Here is a 6,000-nt window from a genome sequence, read left to right on the forward strand (position 1 = left end):
AGCTATAACCAATCTCTAATCCAGTTCAATCAACAAATTCAAACTTAAACGATGAACAACAAATCAACAATCGGAATTATTATGATTGAACAATATTTTTTAACAACAAACAAACATACTTTTAGATTCAACAACAACAACAACAAACAAGTATATTCAGATTTCTAAATTCAATAATCATTTGAACTTAAAATTAAATCTAACAACATTACAACCAACAATTTCTATATTAAAACTAAACAAGATCATGAAACAAACTGAAGAAATAATCAAAAATGATAATCAACAAACAAGAAGATCAAACTTATACTAATTTCGGATTCAAGAACAATCAAACAAAGTATGGACATAAATGAAAAGATTCAACAACAATAACAAGCAAGTTTTATTCAAATTCGAATTAAACTCGAATTAAGCTTAAACAAAACAAATAAACATATTCAAATCACTAAACTTCAAATAATCAATTGATCTTTTTAAATTAAATCCAACAAAATTATAACAAAGATACATTGAATCAAAAAATTAAAAACCAAAACATAACTTCACATTAAATCACTGAATTAAAAACGAACTTCAAACAAAATGAACACGAATTAAATCTATATTAAACAACAAACAAAACGGATTCAAATGATTTAACCAACATTAACAATTTCTGAAAAGAATACATAACACATGAAACAAACTGAAGAAATAATTAATTAAACTCCAATTTGAATCTAACGACATTAAACTAACAATTTCTCATGACCAAACTAAAAAATTAACAAAACAATGAATACGAACAAAACAAAAATCAAACATTTACCGATTTTAGATTCGAGAATATCAAAAACAAAATACGGACAAAGTGAAAATTGAACCTACTAACCGGATCGAAACCACGAAGAACTTGATGAAAACAAATCTGCCCGAAAACCTTGAAACCAACATAACTCGAATCTGCCCGGCATATATCTTGGCGAGCAGGAACGGGGTTTGTTTCGAATCAAATGCTTGACGAAGCAACAACAACACAGCAGAAGCGATGGGGTTTGGGTTTAGACGTGATGGACATGGTTGGATATCGCGGAAGCAGCAGAAAGATCTTGGTTTTGGGAGTAGCCGCGACGACACAGAAGGGCGTTTGGTTGAAGACGGTGGCAATGAGGTGAAGAAGAAGGAGTAGCAGTCGAGGCAGCTGGTCGTTGTTCATTGAGGAAGTAGGAGGTAGTAGCGGCGAGCATGGGATGGTTGTTGGCGGAGCTACTATTCGTGTGGAGGAGATGAAGCAACGGCCATGAGAGCTCACACTCGAGCTCGAAGAAAATGGTGAAGGGTTCGCCATTGTAGGAGCTTGGATGAGGCAGAAGATGGAGCAACGCAGAAGCCATGGGTCCGTTTGGACGTGAAGGAGAAGGTGGTGGAGGGTTGTTGGTGCTGCTGCCATGGACGTCGATATGGAGCTCGAAGGTGGTTGTTGCCATGGATGTCGATATGGTTTCGACGAGGACGGAGGCTGGGCGAGATGGACCTCGAAGGTGGGTGCGTGTGTGTGTGTGTATCGACGTGGGGGAGGGGGAAATGGCAGCAGCCATGGCTGGTTTTTTTTTCTTTGGGAGTGTTGGAGAAGAAGAAGAAGGAGGGGGTGGGGGCGGATAGGTTTTTTGGTTTTTTAGGTTTTTTTTTTTGGTTTTTTTGTTTTGTTTTGTGTAAGATAGGGGGGTGTTGGGTATTTGGGTTATGGACCGGGTCAACCCGGTTTGAAATGGACCGGGTCATGGGGAAGGTTGGGTATTTTTTGGGCTTGTGGCTTGAATTTGAAGAAGAGCCCAATTCCGATTTTCTTTATATTTTTTACTCTCTTTTCTTCTTTTATTTTTCTAAAACTAAATTCTAATAATCCTTAAATTATTATTAAGTTATAAAAGCGCAAATTAACTCCCAATAACAATTAACGCACAATTAAGTAATAATTAAGCATAAAATTGTGCATTTGGACATTAAATGCTAAAATGCAAAAGATGCCTATTTTTATAATTTTCAAATTTTTTAAAACAAACTTAATTACTAACAATTGTAGAATTAAATCCTACATGCAAAATGCGACATATTTTTGTATTTTTTATTAATTTAACAAATAAACATGCACAGACAGATACAAATAATTATCCAAAAATGTCACAAAAACTCTCAAAATTGCACACCAAGGAAAATCATTTTATTTTGAATTTTTTGGGAGTAATTATTTCATAGGGCAAAAATCACGTGCTTACAGCTGCCCCTCTTTGCCCGAAGACACGAAGGGTTTTCGTGCAAAGATAAAGTGAGCAATTTTTGCCCATCCGAGTACTCCGTGTGAAGCATTTTTTTGAAAAAGATTTAATCGAACCTTTGCTTCAAAGGTTTCCTACATATCCCTGACTAAAGGAGAATCAGATTAATGTAGTTCAGGAAGTTTTGGTAGCTGGGACTACCATGGGACTGCAATGTTACTGCTGTTGCATGCTATTACCACTGCTTACCGATCTCCTTGTTACACCGTGCTTAAAAGAAAACAAGAAGCTAGGCTAGACTACGGATCATAAGATCTCATCTATCTTCAACTTGTTCTTGTTGCCTTGCTTTCTTGTCGGCTTGTGTTTCTTCCGGTGCTTTTCTTCCTAGAATTTGGGGATGACACTGGCCTTTTGCTTTTCTGAATACCAGTTTTCATCATTTTGTTCGGTCTACTGGGGATATGGCCTCCTTTATTAAGCTTTTCGGTGGTTCCTCTAGGGATACGGCTTTCTTCACCAGATTTGTTATGCTGGGCATAATTTAATGTTCATAGGCCGCTTCTTTCAAGACGCGTCTTTCTTCCTTTTGACTCATGCGCTTGAACTTGTGCTGGGACCTCTTGTTGCAACCTTCTGCTTCCCGGTGCTGGGGATTTTTATTGTTTCCTGCTGGGGATTCCTGTTGTAACCTTCTGCCTTCCGGAGGGGTTACTGATTTCAAGACCTGAAGTATAAGACTGAAAAGTATTCCTCTCGTTATGTAGGTGGGCGCCTGAGACATGAAATGTAAAGACTGAAAAGTATTCCCCTCGTTATACATGTGGGCGCCTGATTTTAACAACAACTTTGAAAAATAAAATGCCATTCCTTTCTTTAGGCTGGCGAGATTTCATCAACTTTTAAAAATACAACGCCTTTCCTCTCTTCAGGCGGGCTTCTGACTTCAACAACATTTTTGAAAATAAAATGTCATTCCTTTCTTTAGGCTGGCGAGATTTCAACAACAACTTTTAAAAATAAAACGTCTTTCCTCTCTTCAGGCGGGCTCCTGACTTCAACAACTTTAAAAATAAAATGCCATTCCTTTCTTTAGGTTGGCGAGATTTCAACAACTTTTTTTAAAAATAAAACGCTTTTCCTCTCTTCAGGCGGGCTCCTGACTTCAACAACTTTGAAAAATAAAACGCCTTTCCTCTCTTCAGGCGGGCTCCTGACTTCAACGACAACTTTGAAAAATAAAACGCCTTTCTTCTCTTCAGGCGGGCTCCTGACTTCAACAACTTTGAAAATAAAATGCCATTCCTTTCTTTAGGTTGGCGAGATTTCAACAACTTTTACAAATAAAACGTCTTTCCTCTCTTCAGGCGGGCTCCTGACTTCAACAACTTTGAAAAATAAACGCCTTTCCTCTCTTCAGGCGGGCTCCTGATTTCAACAACAACTTTAAAAAATAAAACGCCTTTCCTCTCTTCAGGCGGGCTCCTGACTTCAACAACTTTGAAAATAAAATGTCATTCCTTTCTTTAGGTTGGCGAGATTTCAACAACTTTTACAAATAAAACGCCTTTCCTCTCTTCAGGCGGGCTCCTGATTTCAACAACAACTTTGAAAATAAAGTGCCATTCCTTCCTTTAGGTTGGCGAGATTTAAACAACTTTAAAAATAAAACGCCTTTCCTCTCTTCAGGCGGGCTCCTGACTTCAACAACTTTGAAAAATAAACGCCTTTCCTCTCTTCAAGCGGGCTCCTGATTTCAACAACTTTGAAAATAAAGTGCCATTCCTTCCTTTAGGTTGGCGAGATTTAAACAACTTTAAAAATAAAATGTCATTCCTTTCTTTAGGCTGGCGAGGTTTCAACAACTTTTTTTAAAAATAAAACGCCATTCCTCTCTTCAGGCGGGCTCCTGACCTCAGCAACAACTTTGAAAATAAAATGTCATTCCTTTCTTTAGGTTGGCGAGATTTAAACAACTTGAAAAATAAAACGCCTTTCCTCTCTTGAGGCGGACTCCTGACTTCAACAACTTTAAAAATAAAATGTCATTCCTTTCTTTAGGCTGGCGAGATTTCAACAACTTTTAAAAATAAAACGCCTTTCCTCTCTTCAGGCGGGCTCCTGATTTCAACAACTTTGAAAATAAAATGCCATTCCTTTCTTTAGGCTGGCGAGATTTCAACAACTTTTAAAAATAAAACGCCTTTCCTCTCTTCAGGCGGGCTCTTGACTTCAACAACTTTGAAAAATAAACGCCTTTCCTCTCTTCAGGCGGGCTCCTGATTTCAACAACAACTTTTGAAAATAAAGTGCCATTCCTTCCTTTAGGTTGGCGAGATTTAAACAACTTTAAAAATAAAACGTCTTTCCTCTCTTCAGGCGGGCTCCTGACTTCAACAACAACTTTGAAAATAAAATGCCATTCCTTTCTTTAGGTTGGCGAGGTTTCAACAACTTTTTTTTAAAAATAAAACGCCTTTCCTCTCTTCAGGCGGGCTCCTGACCTCAGCAACAACTTTGAAAATAAAATGTCATTCCTTTCTTTAGGTTGGCGAGATTTAAACAACTTGAAAAATAAAATGCCTTTCCTCTCTTCAGGCGGGCTCCTGACTTCAACAATTTCTTAAATTTTAACACCTCCATTCTCCAGGCGGGCTCCTGACTTCAACTCTAATATTTTTAAAAATAAATCAAGCTCCTTTCGAGCTTTGGAGAAAGATTCATCGGACTAAGATTTGATATCTCAGGAGAAAATTTCATCAGACTAGGACTTTTATCCTAGGAGGAAAATGTAAAGATCAAAGGTTTGAGAAACTTACCTTTGTAATTCCCTCTTTTCTTTTCTTTTCCCCTTGTGCTGCTTTGTTCCTGTTTCAACTCTCAAGCAAAGAAAATTTTATCAGTTTTTAAAATGGTGGCCAATTTGTGGCCTTGCTGGGGATGATTTTCTCCTTTAAAAGCTCGTGTTGTCTTTCCCCGAGACTGCTGGGGATAACACTGCTGGAGAATTATTTACTTACCTGTTGGGGAATAATATTATTGGGGAGTCTCCTTTCTTCCCCTTTTCTCCAAAGCTACTTCCTTCAAAACTTTTCTCTCTCAACATTGCTGGGGATAAAATGTTATCAGCCGCGGATAACGCTGTTGAAGATAACACTGCTGGGAGATTTTGATTCCTTTAAAACTAGTGTTTCACTCTTCTGAAGGCTGATGGGAATGATACTGGCCTTTTGTTTTCCGAGCACAAGTTTCATCCTTTTGTTCTGTCCGCTGGGGAACAACTTCCTTTATTAAAACTTGTTATGCTGGGGGTAAAACTGGTTCAAAGACCACTTCCCTTGAGACTGGTGCTATCCTTATTCTTCCCCGAATGGGTATCTGACTTCCAGAAAATTTTCTAAATGAAAGGAAAATTTTCTGCCCCAGTTTGACAATCTCCCTTGTGGCATGCCTTTCTGCCATCAATGCCATTTCCTTTTAAGATTTAACTGTGGTGGTTGGCTGTGATACTCCTACTGGGGATGGATTTTCCCTTTCTCCTTCCCTGCTCTGCGTTCCAAAAACTTGCTGGGGACGATATTATTTGCTGGGAATGATCACTTTCTGCTGGGGATATCCCTCTTCTTTTGTGGCATAGTTCGGAAACTGTCATTTTCCCGACCTTTTAGTCTCGCATGAATTTCCCAAATCATGCTCATTGCTCTTGTCCATGGGTCTTGGCCTTGAGGTTTAATAACCTTTG

The sequence above is a fragment of the Nicotiana sylvestris genome, chromosome 3 (genome assembly GCF_000393655.2).
Source record: "Nicotiana sylvestris chromosome 3, ASM39365v2, whole genome shotgun sequence".
NCBI classification, from domain to species: Eukaryota; Viridiplantae; Streptophyta; class Magnoliopsida; order Solanales; family Solanaceae; genus Nicotiana; species Nicotiana sylvestris.